Source organism: Pseudorca crassidens, chromosome 19 (genome assembly GCF_039906515.1).
Source record: "Pseudorca crassidens isolate mPseCra1 chromosome 19, mPseCra1.hap1, whole genome shotgun sequence".
Taxonomy (NCBI): Eukaryota; Metazoa; Chordata; class Mammalia; order Artiodactyla; family Delphinidae; genus Pseudorca; species Pseudorca crassidens.
Window position 1 is genome coordinate 9344881 of NC_090314.1, and position 16751 is coordinate 9361631.

Genomic DNA, 16751 nt, shown 5'->3' on the forward strand with positions numbered 1-16751 from the left:
TGTTTAAGCCAGTGGGCGTTTGATGGCGGTTACTGCCAGAGGGAGTGCTGGGTGACTTATGGAGGGATTGCTTCCTGGTCCGTCAAATGCTAGCCCACCAAGCACAGCGGCCTGGGGAGTGCCTGGACTCTGCTTATCTCGGGTTGAGCCACCGTGCCCTCTCTGTCCAGGTCTGAGATGAGCAGGGTACCCTGCTATCAGATCAGCCAGAGCTGGATGCACCCAGACTCCGTCCTGGTGGCCACCCCGCAATTCAGGGTCTCCTCAGTGCTTTCAAGCTCGGATTCTGTTCTTCCCATGCTAGGACTTAACACGCACATTTGCTTCTCTCCATTTGCTCACCTGCACCCCTGGCAGATCAGCCCTAAATTACAGCATTTCCCACCGAACCTAGCCTGAAGATCTTTCTCAGCATCTCATGTCAGAAAGTCGCTACCAACTGCTCACACTTGACACCTGAGACTCAGTCATTCAGCAGATACTTCCTGAGTCTGCTCTGTGCCAGGCACTCTTCAACTTGTCATCCTTTCCCTGCCCAAGTCAGGCCCGATGAAAGGTTGGTTTCCCTGACATAGACTGAATTTTCTTGGGTCTCCAGATTCAATGTGACTCAGAACTGCTGTCAGCAAGGGTGCCCCAAACTTCTGGGCTTATCCTGACAACGAGCAAAAGATAAGAAGCCACGAAATCTCAAACTCCTGTGACATACTCCTGGTCAGACTGTCATGCTCCTCTGGCTAAATTCAGAATGGTGACAACTCCCTCCCTGCCACCCTGACTCAAGCCCCAAACAGCCCTGTAAGAGTCTGACCCAGACCAGAAATAGTGCCCCAAGTTAAACTCCCCCTCCTCACGCCATCCTACCGAAAGATAAAGAAAATACTTACAGAGACTCTACTGCCCAGGTCAGTTCAGATGTCAAATATCCTCTCTCCCTGTCAAACATGCAAATGCTCTTGGACTTCCGCAGACAAGTGCCCCATTGACTTAGGGGCTGCTCTGCCCCACCCTGCCTGGAGGTTTTCGTTCAAGAATGTTTTGATTATGCATGCTCTTAAGGGAAATAAAGGAAGGTGTTCCTTTACAATTAGGTGATTTTAGAGAAAGGGAAGTGGACACAGTTCTTGACATGAGGGTTACAAACTATTTGAAGAAAAGGGAGAGGAAACATACAAGGAATCAAAGGGTTTAACACCGCTGAAACCAGAGAGATCATAAAATACTTGTGGGGGATTTATTGCTAAGGTGGAATTTAGCTGACTGAATGATACAAGATGCTCAAGATAGCAGTGAAAGAAGGGGAGGTGTCTGCCTGTTTAATCACTCCAGAAGGAGAGAAACACATGAAAGAGGTTCACACTGGAGTTATGTTGTAAGCCTGGGTCAAGAGAAGGCATGAGACTGTGGGTCTCATCTAGTTTTAGGTACTAATGGTCCAACTTTGCAAAAATGGGAGAATCAGAAATGATGGTTAAAACAAGAGTTAAAAAGTCAAAAGACAAGGTACTCAAGAAGTCGCCTAATGGCCTGGGCAACAGAGAGAGTCATGTACATCCTAATGGACCACGGAATGCAAAGGCAAGCAGCCTCCCTGCCTCGGTATTTCTTGAGGTCATCATAAGCATACTGTCAATAATAATAAGCCTAAATGATCAGAAAAAGGTAAAACACTGTTAACTCTGCTCAGTTTAAGAGGACAGGAACAAAAGACCCCGTGTTATATGATCTCATTTATGTGAAATGTCCAATAGGCAAATCCACAGAGACAGAACTAGATTAGCAGGAGCTTCGTGGGTACGGAGTTTCTTTCTGGAGGGTTGAAATGTTCTAAAATCAGACTGGTGATGGCTGCACACCTCTGTGAATGTGCTAACTACCACTGAACCTTTAACGTTCAGTGAACGTCGTGGTATGTGAATGTATCTCAGTAAAGCTGTTTAAGGAGAGGACAGGAGGGTATGATGTAATACAACTTATAAAGATTCCATTAGTAATTGCTCCAAACTTCAACAATATAAAGGAATTAGAACCACTTACCAGGAGAATTCACAGTGTGCAAAATTTCATTCTCAGGCAATGCTGGAAAAATGAGGTTTCTATATAGGCAACAGAATTGAATTTAGTAAAGAGATTGGAGAAAGAAAGGACAAAATATACCCTCTAAGAGGATTAAGACTCTTAGCGGAGGGACTCAGGAGATCATACGATCATTCAGATAATGTCTTATTTAATGAATAAAGAAGTCTAAAATAGTACAAAAGGTTAAAAATAAAAAATGATATCTCTTCCTACCCCAGTTCATCAGTACTCTTCCCTGAAGTAATCACTGCTTCCAGTTTCTTATATATCCTTCCGTAAATGTTCTATTCATGTGCAAGTACCTACACACACACACACACACACACACACACACCACATGCACACCCTATAGTGCAATTAGACTGTGAGTGCAGGAAGAAAAATGGAAATTAATTTTAAGGAAGAGCTTCCTTAATACAAGAGCAAGTCCTTAAAGCTACTCTACCATTTCTGTACAGTGGAAGCACCTGCTTTCATTCAAGCACACTAACAAACAGGGGCGGCCAGGGGTGGAGCCTGACAAATATATGCCTGAAATCCAGGACCGGCAACTGACTGGCATGTGAGTGACTCTGAGCGACACTCACCCCGCTCATCAGACTGAAGCCTTCCCAGGGACAGACTCCCCCATGTCCCCCACCTCTTGTTTGCAGAAAAGCTTTAGCCTCCTAGGCCTTCCCTGAGTCTGAAAGAATGAGTTTAATCAGAGAAGTGACAAGAGCAGAAACAAAGGAAAGTAGTCAAGCAAGATAAAACGATAATAGTTTAGCCATAAAACAAAGCCAAGGATCTTTAGTTCCTCCGCAAGGGCTGTAGATAACATCCTGAGCCGTGTCCCTGAGCAGTTTTGCAGATACTGAAACCCCCACCAGGTGGAAGAAATTCACTGCGTGCCGACCACCAGCACCTAGACCCCAGACTGGTTGCAACCAGAAGACTGAGATTCCCAAAACATCTTCCTGTTACCTCCTCATCAACCAGTCAGAGAACTATGCACAAGCCGGTCACACACCTGCAGCCCCGTCCCTCACACTGTCTTTAAAAACCCTTCCCTGAAAGCCTTCGGGGAGTTCGGGTCTTTTGACCATGAGCTGCCCACTCTCCTTGCTCGGCACCCCGTACTTTCCTTCAGCACAACCCAGTGGCAGTAGATTGGGTTTGCTGCACGTCAGGAGAGCTGACCCAAGTTCTTTTCAGTAACAGAATCAATGGCAAACAAACGTGTAAACATACCCAGAGTTCAGTTTGGACCTGCCGCAGCACGCTTCATACTTTTCTCTAGAAAACTCCAGCACCTGTGAACACACATACATCTTTGTTCTTCTGGTCTTAGGTTTATCTGGAAGCCCCCAAATTATACTATTGGTGGTGGGAGAGGGAGGTGGCATGTAGGGGACCATGGCTGACACACATGCATGGAAGCTCACATTTGTGTGAGAAAAGTGAAGCCTTGGCATGAGGCACAGGGGAGGTGGCTAATGCTGCATGTGGAGGCCAAATGGTGGTACTACAGCAATCAAGAACATCACAGCAACATAACTACTGGGTACGTCTGTAGGGAAAAGCCAAAATGATCAGAAAGCTCAGTGTAAGGGCTGGCCTACAATCAACTGTCACCTGAAATATTGCTCTAGCAGGTAATATGCAGCTTAGCACAGTAACAAGGCGACTGCCTTATAACATGGCATCAAGATACAAGGAGGACAGGCCAGGCTGCAAAGTTCCCTTGAAGACTCTTCACCCTCGAAGTATTTTTAATCGTGGTAATTGTAGAAGGTGGATGAAGCACTGCAGTCCTCAAACTACGACAGCTCTCAAAACGTAAGGTCAGCACATGCCACTCCCGTAAGTCAAGCCTGCGAGAAGGATGGGATTAGCTGTCTCAGGACAGTTTTCCAGAAGTAACCTGTCTTGCAGAGTGATCTGAGCAGCCATACTGAGGAGATTAAAGAGCCTGTCCGAAGTATGTCATAAGCAAGCAGACCAGCTCAACGCAAAACAATCTGACACTTAGGAGACGCTGTTGTGGTAACAAACGAGTGTAAACGGTGGGGTGGGGGGCTCTGCATGAGTATTCGAAAAGGGAAAATAGAAGAAGAAAACCTATCAGTGTGTCACCAGCAGGTCCAACAGGTACTCTGATTCTGGATGATTGATCCGGACCCTTTACACAAAGATAGCCTTAAAGAAATGGAGGCCAGGCCACTGGGTCATCAGAACTGGAGAGAAAAGGCACATAAGAAGGTCCAACTTTGGTTCTGTGCTCACCAAGTAACCTTCTGATCCCATTCACCAGGAAGAGACCACACTGGGACAAAGGCTGGTTCCACTTCTTGGATCCAGGAGAGATCCCTTGAGAAACTGATAGACTGGAATTCTGGGACAAAAATCATCTCTTGTGCATGTGGTTACTCATCTCTGACCACGTGACCAATCCTAGAGGCCAGGATAAAGTCGCATTCCTTAACTTCAGTTTCTCAGTCCTTCATATGACATCTATTAACCGTCTCCTCCACACCAAGTGCTGTGGCAGGAACTGGTGAAACCCAGAGAAAGGAGAGAAGAGAAAGCAGCATTGCCCCGCTCTCAGGGACCTTCCAGCCCAGTGGCGACCCAGGCCTGGACAGTGGCTAAAAATCCCACTTGCTGTGGCTGAGACTGAGGGGACAATGAGTGTCCTCTACTGTTACTGAATCAGCACTTACTTTGTATTTATTTTCTATCCGTGGGATCAGAAAATCAATTAATCCTAGACCTGGAGGAACCTCATACATCATCATATCTAGTGGGTCTCAGTCTTGCCTGCCTACAACTACTTGGAGAACCTCATAGACAGCAGTGAGCTAGAGATGCTAACTGAGTGGGCCTGGAGAGGACGCCAGGATCAGTGCTTAAAAAATCTGTCCAGGGGATTCAAAGGTAAAGACCGGGCTGAGAATCACAAATTAGTCCAACTCCCGTATTTTCCTGCTGGATAAAAAGAGACTCAAAGAACTGAAGAGACAGGCCCAAACCAACACGCACACGACTGTGATGCCCATGGAAATTCAGGGGCTATAGCCCTTCCTCCAGACTATTATTTGGCCAGGCGATGTCTCTTAAATCTAGTTACCTGTGTATGCTCTTCATAGTATTTGCGACAGACACATGCACTTTCATGTACTTACTAACGATTTTTAAATGTAAGTGTTATTTCAGCCTTGTCCTCAGCAATAAGATTTGTGAAATATGCCTGGAAATTAATAATTGTAATGCAGCACATTTAGCCATAGGCCAGCTGACTCCACGCTGCAGCACACCTAGGGCATGTGGCACTCTTTGGGACCCAGAGGGCTGAGTTATTGGCAGCACTGGGAAGCCTTGGGAAGGTCTGGAACAGGTGCTGTACACCTTCACAGCAGGTGCTCACACGGGGGGACGGGGCTGAAGAAACCTCAGGTGAGCAAAGGTACCAGGCAGCAGCTGGTCCTCGTGGGTCTGTCAGCCCTTGGTGCACTCAGATTGGGAGGCCTGATTCATGACAGGGTTGGTATGAGGCAGGAAGGGGGCAAAGACCAGAGGTTTTATTTTAGCTCTCCTGGAAAGGCCACAGGTCACTTGGAACCAACAGTCTATTAAAATGAAGTTGCCTATCCATCACCTGGAATCTGATGATGCCCACACTCTGAAATTGATCTAGAAGGAGGGGAAAATACCATCATGGGATGCCCGTCAAGTAACAGCACAGGGCCATCCTTCAGTCTGATTCATAACAACTCAGGATTTTAAATTCATCATCCTACTTACCAAGATTTATCTTCTTTTTGAATAAGCTCATTGATCTTGGTGTCTTCTTTAATATATTCCAAATTGATGTGCAATATTCTGGGAGAAAAGAAAGAAAAAGTAACTTATTCACCAGTTTCCTCTTTAGTTCAGCTTCAGGATGAGTTAGTTATTTGAGGTTTTTCTTTTTTGTTTTTTGGGGTTTTTTTTGGCCACATGGCTTGTGGGATCTTAGTTCTCTGACCAGGGATTGAACCCAGGCCCTCGGCAGTGAGACAGCGTGGAGTCCTAACTACTGGGCCACCAGGGAATTCCCAGTTCTTTTGAGTTCTGACTGACATATTGTTCATAATCAGGACTTTGATTAAGAGGTTTCCCAGTTTTCAAATTTGGGAGAGAAGTGGTGAATGGAAGTGGAGAATTCATCCTCAGCTGAGAGGAGATGACCCAGAATCATTATTAAAACCAACCTTCCAGAAGAAAACCTAAGACTTTGCACATTTCTCTCTTTGTCTCTCCCTCTTAAATTCTGAAAGGTGTTTCAAGGACCCGTCGGTTCCGCTGCTAGGACAACCCAGGGATGCACTCTGATTCAAGTGCACAAGACACAGACAAGGATGTTCATTGCAGCATTTTTTACAATGGGAAAAATCAGAAATGTCTTGAATCAATAACAAAATAGATAAATAAACTGTAGTAGTCACACAATGGAATAGCTATACAGCAATGAAAGTGAAGGACCCATAAATTAACTTGGACAAATCAGAAAAAAAAAAGTTGCCGAAAAACAGCAAAAAGTAATTATGTATACAGCACCAAAATATTTTGGTTTAATTTAAAAATATAAAATAATGGTACATATTGTTTATGGATACACACATAAAATAAAAGTGTAAAACACTGGACAGGAAAATACAGACCAACTTCAGGGAAACAGCTGCTGCTGAGATGAAAGCAGAGGATAAATAACTGTAGTATTTTATTATTATTATTACTACTGTAATTTTTTTTTGGCTGCATTGGGTCTTCGTTGCTGTGCACGGGCTTTCTCTAATTGTGGCGAGCGGGGGCTACTCTTGGTTGCGGTGCGCGTGCTTCTCATTGCGGTGGCTTCCCTTGCTGCGGAGCACGGTCTCTAGGCGTGTGGGCTTCAGTAGCTGTGGCACATGGGCTCAGTAGTTGTGGCACATGGGCTCAGTGGTTGTGGCTCACGGGCTCTAGAGCACAGGTTCAGTAGTTGTGGCACACGGGCTTAGCTGCTCCGCGGCATGTGGGACCTTCCCAGACCAGGGATCTAAGTCGTGTCCCCTGCACTGGCAGGCAGATTCCCAACCACTACGCCAGCAGGCAAGTCCCTACTGTGATTATTTTTAAGGATCTGAAGCAAATATGGAAAAACATTTGTTAAATCTAAATCATGGATCATGGATATTTGTTATTTTCCAGACTTTTCTGTCAGCTTGAAACTTCATAGTTGAAAAGAAGTTATTTAAGCTATTGAAGCTCTGAAGTAAATGCACACATATGAATTCACACACTGAACATTTGCTCATGACAGAAAGGCCTATATGGCCCATATAAGGGACAAATGCCAAATTCAACTTTTGTCAGAGGGGCTGACATATAAAATTGGCAGAAAGGGGCCTCCCTGTTGGTGCAGTGGTTAAGAATCTGCCTGCCAATGCAGGGGACACGACTTAGATCCCTGGTCTGGGAAGGTCCCACATGCCACGGAGCAGCTAAGCCCACGCACCACAACTACTGAACCTGTGCTCTAGAGCCCGAGAGCCACAACTGCTGAGCCCACGTGCCACAACCACTGAAGCCCCCGCACCTAGATCCCATGCTACGCAACGAGAAGCCACCGCAATGAGAAGCCTGCGCACCGCAACAAAGAGTAGCTCCTGCTTGCCGCAACTAAAGAAGGCCCGCGTGCAGCAACGAAGACCCAATGCGGCCAAAAATAAATAAATAAAAAAAAATGGCCGAAAGGATTTGCTAAATAGTTAAGAAAATACCATTTAATTAACAAAATGTTATACAATTAAAAAGAGTGAGTGAATTAAAAGGTTTTCACTTAATGAAGCAGGCTTTAAAAAAAAAACACATGGCAAAATTTTTTAAATTATTTTGAGTTTACTTTAAAAAAAAATGACAAAAGTAATATACACTCATTTTAACAGGTCGAACAATATAGAGACAGTTTAAAAAGTTGGTAAGTCCCATCTCTTTTTCCAATTCCACCTCCGTCTCGCACATTAACCAAGGTTAAAATTTTGATTTATCGCCCCTTTCTCTATAATATCTTACAAATTATTTTGTGAATTTTTTCAAACCAATTCAATGTTTATAATGGGAAATAATTAATTTTTATCACTGCCAATGCCACCCATTATTATTTTAGAAGAGTACAGGAAGTGCAAAAGAGCAGAAAGGACATAGAATAAAAACACGGAAATGGGTGTGCATTTTAACTCACTGTTTGAAAAAATCTTAATACATCTTTAAACACTGAATCAAAGGTTTAGGACAAACTCCACTTGCCAGCTCAAAGATGGCCAGCTTCGTTTACAACAGTCGCTTGCCATAAGGGGACCTTAATGATGACGGCCAGAGTGGTTTCCACTTCAGGCGTGATTTGGGTTGGTAAACCACCAATCATACCCTCAGGTTCAAGGCAGGGCACCACCCTTGTCCCCCAAAGTCCAGCAGGGGGTGTGGTAAGAGGACGTTTCACTCTCCTCCCCCAGGCTGCTTGACCGCCATGGCTCAGCCGGCCCTGCTTCCCTCCTTCCTCACTCCCACCCTCATGTCACTGCCCTTCTTTCTCCTCTGTCCTCCTCTCCACCAGCTCCCCTGCCCTCCTCCTTCCCTTTCTCCAACTGCCCAAGTGTCCATGTCACTCACGTCTTGGGTAACTGGAGCCCTCCAGCTGTCCGGGTCCCTGTTTGGAAGAACATCTCAGCGTTGCCCGGGGCTCCGGGGGCAGCCAACTTCCCACAAAGTTTCATGTCAGTGCAGGAGGCTGACTTAGATTTCCTTATAAGAACTTTACAAGAGCAATTAAAATAAGTTATCTTACGTGCTGAAAAAGACTGCAGAATTGCCCCCGTCCATTTCTGAGCCTTCTATTTCAAAATAAAACTTTCCCCTTTCACAGTTTGGGGCCCTCATCATGGAGCCCTGGAGGATGTGCAGGAAAAAGCTTCAAGGAAAAGATTCAAAGGTAGAATTCTCTCTCCAGGAAGAGGAAGGCCCAGAGACACTGTGAGATGCTAGACACAGATTTAGGAAACAGGGGAAAAGTATGGACATTTTAGGTAAGAACAATCATTAACCGCTGTTGGTGATGAGCTTCAGAGATTGGGGGTGGGACTTGCCTGGGTAAGTGGAAGGTCCTTTCTCTTCTCTCTCTTTCCTTCCTTCCATAGTATCTTTCTTTCTTTTCTACTTCTACTCAATCTTAAACGTTCTTCTCCAAAACAGGTTATCTGAAAACAGACTGGCATCACCAGCCTTGCCCCAAATGACTGGAATAGGCTTTCCTGGGACAATTTCTGGGGTAAAAAGTCAACAACTCCTATAGAAGGTATAACACCAAGAGTGAACCCTAAAGTAAACTATGGAATCTGGGTGATAATGACATGTCACTGTAGGTTCACTGACTGTCACAAAGGTACCCTCTAGTGGGGAGGCTGTGTGTGTTTGAGGGGTAGGGAGTATATGGGCATTCTCTGTGCTTTCTGCCCAATTTGCTATGAACATAAAATTGCTCCAAAAAAAAAGTCTATGAAAAATTGTTTACGGTAACAATCACTGCCAGGAAGCAGAAATGCATCCCGTACCCCACTGTACAACACAGCTAATTAAACAAAGAAAAAAGGGGAGAGAAACACGGGTTTTCAGGAGAGTCCCCAGGGTCTAATACCAGCAGGCACCTAGTAATCGCGTAGGGTCAAGGAGTCTTGGAGGGAGGACACGTTCCCTTGCTTGGGGCCAGGCACCCTTGGCATTATCATCTTACACAGGGAGCGGCAAGAATGTCTTCCTGATCCAAGACTTGGGCTCCCCCTCCTCAATCCCCACAGGGAAAGAAACCTGAGCACAGAATGAGCCTGCTCAGTGTCCGCCTGACACTGCAAATCCGGCTGAGAGATGGGGCCGAAGCTGTAAATCCCCGTGGGGCTGTTCTCAAAAACCAAGTGGTGGGGTCATCTAACTTCAGTTGATCTACCCGACCCCAGGCTTCTGTGCTGACCCGAGCAAGGAAACGTTATCATCCAGCATATGTTACTTACCAGGTAGTATACTTGGATCATCACGAACTCAACATCTGCTGAGTACACACAGTGCCCCAGTCAACGGTATTTGTTGACTGTGTTATATATTCTCCAACTTGCTCCTTATGTTCCTTGCTAAGGAGGTGCTTCTCTTACCCTCTTTTACAGATAATGAAACTGAGGTTTAGGGAGCGTTAACAGTTTTCTAAAACCACAGTAACAGTGAGTTTTGGAGCCAAGAAGAAAAACAGCTCGTCTGACACACACCAAGGTCCGTGCTCTTACCTCTTCAATCCTGCTCTCTGGGTCTCAGTAATATTATGGGTAAAAATGTGTGGGAGAGCCCTTCAGGTTTTACTAGCAGTTTACCTGTTTCATAGTGTCCAGAACTGGACTAAGTGAAGACCCTTTGTCTTTCACCTCTACATGGTAGATCCAGTGCTACCATGTTTCTGTCTAAGGTCAAACTGCATCCCAGGCACTGTCCTCTTGGATAGTAATTGTGAGCTGGTAAAAGGGACCCTGCCATTCTAACCTGTCTCTTCTTCCCACCCTCATCGGTTATATATTAGTATACATACAACATGAAACTCTGACCACTCTACCAGGTCAGCGTCGGACCTGACACTTCAAGCTGAATGGTGAAAACAACTAGGTTGTGGGCTGAGAAATACTCAGCCTGGGTCATCTGTTGCTGTGCAAAAATAAAGCTGAGCCATGAGTTTAGCTTGGCTCGTGAATCACAGGATAGGCCGTGAGCATAAAGATGGCCTCTGCACTTGTACTCAGGTCTGGCCGGCCATCGGCAGTGGTAATAGCAGCAGAATGGGTTTGCAAATAGGAGTGGGCTAAGAATTTTTTCCAAAAAATATCACTCCAAAGGTACCTACTTTTGCTGTTTAGAAAACATCTGACCCCTTGGTAGGGTGAACTGGTGTGTCTTGATATATTGGAAGAAGAGCATCAAAGCGCTTCACCCACTTCCCTATTTGGACAAGTGGCCACTATCTCTACTATTTTATAATCCTATAGAGTAATACTGAAAAGTAGAGCACTGGAAGAATACATTGCACTTAGCATTTCAAAGATGTTTAGAGTACTTTACACTCCTCACCCTTATACCGAATGCTGACGTAGGCCTATAGTTTCAAATGCTGTGGTTGCTACTGCTGTTTCAGAGAGAAGGTATCAGGGAGGCTCATTATTAACAAAGCTTTTGATTATACTCTTTGTTAGACCAGATGCTCTTGGAAACTGATCTTACTACAGTATTGCTTCTATGAATGGGTGGTCTCCTCAATATGCTAAAAACAACCACTAGGGCTTACTTTGATTGACTGTAGCAGAGGCTTCTCCTTGAGAGGATGCAAGACAAGGGACAGAAAGGAGCCTTGGAAGGACAACAATAAACTGAGCAGCACGGAAGGTAAGAGTGCCCTGCTAACATGACGGAATGCTTTATCCACATTGCAAAAGCTTAAAAGAGGTGCGAGCCTCGGAATCCTACAGGGGCGAGTACAGGGACTGGTCGCAGCATATTCCCACTGCCACTGGGGTAAAACTTCATATATGGTGACTTCTGGCTGCGCACCGGCTAAGCCACACTGTAGGAATCGCCTGAATTTACTGAGCAGCTTCCAAAAGTCCCAAACATTCGGTAGATGAGATCTCACTCATGTGGACAATTTTCCTCCAGAAAGGAAGTAAGTGCCCTGTTCTTATTTCATTGAGTGCACAGTGACACTAAACCACCCAGAGAGCTAACGGGAGATGGCTCAGCACGGGCCCACATTTAGGTGTGAAGGAGATCTTTGGTCCATTCTGGCTTTGATGCAAAGTTGCCATCAGACCAGAGATAAGTCATTCAGTTACTCAATGAGCAGCCATCCATTCCTCCATCAGTTTGAGTGTCTGGTATGTGCCAATCGCTGTCCTGGTCATGGAAAGTGAGACAGGTGTGGAATCGACCCTCATGGAGATGACAGTGTAGCAGCTGATTGCCTTACTATATGCTAGATGCTGTAGGGAAATGCAGTCCTCTTATAAAAGTCCTTTTTTTTTAAAAGGAAACCTATGATCACCCACATGCTAAGCTCCTTCCTGCCTCAAGGCCTCGGCACCTACTGTTCCTTCAACCTAACACTCTTTCTCTGGTTCTTGCATGGCTGGTACCTTTGATCACGCAGACTTCAACTCAAATGCTTTCTCCTCACAGAAACCCTCCCAAGCATCTTACCGAACAACACACATTTGTCAAGCAGCAGCTACAACACAACAAACATTCCACAGAGAAGTCCCTTGTGAGTAGAAAAGAGGAAGTTTTGTAAACACTCAAATGAGAATGGTCATCTGGGTTCATCTGCAAACACTCTCTGAAAAACTTAGATTGGGATCTGGGTCACGATGAATAAAGAAAAGATAGACGTGTCTGGGGCCATATGAGGGAGGGTCAGAAAGTCATGAGCAAAGACTCAGAAGCAGGAAGGGGTTTTTTAAAGAGTGGCTGGCTGTGCTCTAGAGCCCACGAGCCACAACTACTGAAGCCCATGCTCTGCAACAAGAGAAGCCACCGCAATGAGAAGCCTGCGCACCGCAACGAAGCGTAGCCCTTGCTCACCTAACTAGAGAAAGCCCCTGTGCAGCAACAAAGACCCAATGCAGCCAAAAATAAAGTAAATTTTAAAAAGAAAAAGAAAAAGAAACAAACAAACAAACTCACTCATATAAAAAGAGATCAGATTTGTGGTTCCCAGAGGCAGAGGTTGGAGGAAGGGGCAATTGGATGAAGGCAGTCAAAAGGCACAAACTTCCAGGTATAAGATAAATAAGTACTAGAGATGTAAAGTACAACATGATAAATATACTTCATGCTGCTGTATGTTACATATGAAAGTTGTGAAGAGAGCAAATCCTAAGAGTTCTCCACAAGAAAAAGAATTTTTTTCTGTTTATTTCATTTTGCATCTATATGAGATGATGTTCACTAAACTTACTGTGGTAATCACTTCATGATGTATATAAATCAAATCATTATGCTGCACTCCTTAAACTTATACAGTGCTGTATGTCAATTATACCTCAATAAAAGTGGAAGAAAAATAAAGTAAAAAAAAAGAGTGGCTGGACCCAAGAGTTCATGGAAGCAAGCAGGGAGCCTGAGAAGACAGGTCAGACCAGCCCATGGAGAGCCTTCAATGCCAGGTGCAGAAAGCGTTCTCCAAGAGGAGAAGGGACTCAAGAATGTTCAGCTGCATCCCTACTGAACAAAGCCCACAGTGCATTGCTGTTGCTGTTGCTGTCATTTTAAAGAAGTGACCTTAAAAAGTCACATTTCTTAGAAAAGTCTACACAGTGTTTAGGCCTCTCGTTTCCTACTTAGAATGCAAGTAAATCAATGAGAAGCTAAGGAAAGGATGAATAAATCCAGCCACAGCCGGCTTCTCCAGGGCTCTCCCAAACCTGCCGCGGTGTGTGGAGCGGTAGGGATCTGCGCTGGGCAAAGAGGATGTTCAAAGTGCTTCCCCAGAGAACCCATGTGGAAGGCATTCATGGCAAAGGCATGCACAGCACATTTAGGGTCAGACTCAGTACATAAGGACTCTAAACCTACCGGCAGCTCCTGGACTTAACAAGGAGTAGGCGACCAGGGAGCTTTCTTTTCTGAGAACTGACTCCGCCATTTAACACAGCTTAAAGGACACTAAAAAAAAGGGCAAATAAAAACCTTCCTTCTGAGAGGAACCAAGATGGCGGAGTAGAAGGATGTGCTCTCATGCCCTCTTGCGAGAACACCAGAATCACAACTTGCTGCTGGACAATCAATGACAGGAAGACACTGGAACTCACCAAAAAAGTACCCCACATCCAAAGATGAAGGAGAAGCCACAATGAGATGGTAGGAGGGGCGCAATCACAGTAAAATCAAAACCCATAACTGCTGGGTGGGTGACTCACAGACTGGAGAACATTTATACCACAGAAGTCCACCCACTGGAGTGAAGGTTCTGAGACCCACGTCAGGCTTCCCAACCTGGGGTTCCAGCAACGGGAGGAGGAATTCCTAGAGAGTCAGACTTTGAAGCCTAGTGGGATTTGACTGCAGGACTTCGACAGGACTGGGGGAAACAGAGACTCCACTCTTGGAGGGCACACACAAAGTAGTGTGCACATCGGGACCCAGGGAAAGGAGCAGTGACCCCACAGGAGACTGAGCCAGACGTACCTGTTAGTGTTGGAGGGTCTCCTGCAGAGGCGGGGGTGGGGGGGCTGTGCTCACCGTGGGGATAAGGACACTGACAACAGAAGTTCTGGGAAGTACTCCTTGGCATGAGCCCTCCCAGAGTCTGCCATTAACCCCACCAAAGAGCCCAGGGAGGCTCCAGTGTTGGGTTGCGTCAGGCCAAACAACCAACAGGGAGGGAACCCAGCCCCACCCATCAACAGTCAAGTGGATTAAAGTTTTACTGAGCTCTGCCCACCAGAGTAACCGTAAGCTCTACCCACCACCGGTCCCGCCCATCAAGCCTCTTAGATAGCCTCATCCACCAGAGGGCAGAGAGCAGAAGCAAGAAGAACTACAATCCTGCAGCCTGTGGAACAAAACCATAGTCACAGAAAGACAGACAAGATGGAAAGGCAGAGGACTATGTACCAGATGAAGGAACAAGATAAAACCCCAGGAAAACAACTAAATGAAGTGGAGATAGGAAACCTTCCAGAAAAAGAATTCAGAATAATGATAGTGAAGATGATCCAGGACCTTGGAAAAATAATGGAGGCAAAGATCGAGAAGATGCAAGAAATGTTTAATAAAGATTTAGAAGAATTAAAGAACAAAAAAACAGAGATGAACAATACAATAACGGAAATGAAAACTACACTAGAAGGAATCAATAGCAGAATAACTGAGGCAGAAGAACAGATAAGTGACCTAGAAGACGGAATGGTGGAATTCACTGCTGCGGAACAGAATAAAGAAAAAAGAATGAAAAGAAATGAAGACAGCCTAAGAGACCTCTGGGACATTAAACACAACAACATTCGCATTATAGGGTCCCAGAAGGAGAAGAGAGAGAAAGGACCAAAGAAAATATTTGAAGAGATTATAGTTGAAAACTTCCCTAACGTGGGAAAGGAAATAGACACCCAAGTCCAGGAAGTGCAGCGAGTCCCATACAGGATAAACCCAAAGAGAAACACGCCGAGACACATAGTAATCAAATTGGCAAAAATTAAAGACAAAGAAAAATTATTGAAAGCAGCAAGGGAAAAACGACAAATAACATACAAGGGAATTCCCATAAAGTTAACAGCTGATTTCTCAGCAGAAACTCTACAAGCCAGAAGGGAGTGGCATGATATACTTAAAGTGATGAAAGGGAAGAACCTACAACCAAGATTACTCTACCTGGCAAGGATCTCATTCAGATTCCATGGAGAAATCAAAACCTTTACAGACAAGTAAAAGCTAAGAGAATTCAGCACCACCAAACCACCTCTACAACAAATGCTAAAGGAACTTCTCTAAGTGGGAAACACAAGAGAAGAAAAGGACCTACAAAAACAAACCCAAAACAATAAAGAAAATGGGCATAGGAACATACATATCAATAATTACCTGGAATGTGAATGGATTAAATGCTCCAACCAAAAGACACAGGCTTGCTGAATGGATACAAAAACAAGACCCAATATATGCTGTCTACAAGGTACCCACTTCAGACCTAGGGACACATTCAGACTGAAAGTGAGGGGATGGAAAAAGATATTCCATGCAAATGGAAATCAAAAGAAAGCTGGAGTAGCAATACTCATATCAGATAAAATAGACTTTAAAATAAAGAATGTTACAAGAAACAAGGAAGGACACTACATAATGATCAAGGTATCAATCCAAGAAGAAGATATAACAATTGTAAATATATATGCACCCAACATAGCAGCAACTCAATACATAAGGCAACTGCTAACAGCTATAAAAGAGGAATTTGACAGCAACACGATAATAGTGTGGGGGATTTTAACACCTCACTTACACCAATGGACAGATCATCCAAAATGAAAATAAATAAGAAACAGAAGCTTTAAATGACACAATAGACCAGATAGATTTAATTGATATTTATAGGACATTCCATCCAAAAACAGCAGATTACACTTTCTTCTCAAGTGCACATGGAACATTCTCCAGGATAGATCACATCATGGGTCACATATCAAGATTCAGTAAATTTAAGAAAATTGAAATCATATCAAGTATCTTTTCTGACCACAATGCTATGAGATTAGAAAGGAATTACAGGGAAAAAAACATAAAAAACACAAACACATGGAGGCTAAACAATACGTTACTAAATAACCAAGAGATCACTGAAGAAATCAAAGAGGAAATCAAAAAATACCTACAGACAAATGACAATGAAAACACAGCGATCCAAAACCTATGGGATGCAGCGAAAGCAGTTCTAAGAGGGAAGTTTATAGCTATACAAGCCTACCTCAAGAAACAAGAAAAATCTCAAGTAAACAATCTAACCTTACACCTAAAGGAACCAGAGAAAGAAGAACAAACAAAACCCAAAGTTAGCAGCAGGAAAGAAATCATAAAGATCAGAGCAAAAATAAATG

General features: G+C 44.4%; 1 long non-coding RNA gene across 2 annotated transcripts in view; it reads right to left on the reverse strand.

Annotated features, from left to right (window-relative positions):
- Window positions 1-329: 329 nt before the first annotated feature.
- Window positions 330-16751, reverse strand: part of LOC137212305 (uncharacterized) — a 181940-nt gene continuing 165518 nt past the window's right edge. The window contains exons 1-3 of one of the 2 annotated variants that reach the window (XR_010937441.1): window positions 8752-9086; window positions 5866-5943; window positions 330-3374 (exon numbers count right to left, since the gene is read on the reverse strand). This is a non-coding gene — a long non-coding RNA (uncharacterized lncRNA). Of the gene's footprint in view, window positions 3375-5865; window positions 5944-8751; window positions 9087-16751 lie in introns of those variants that run through there. The other variant, XR_010937440.1, reaches the window with a different exon arrangement.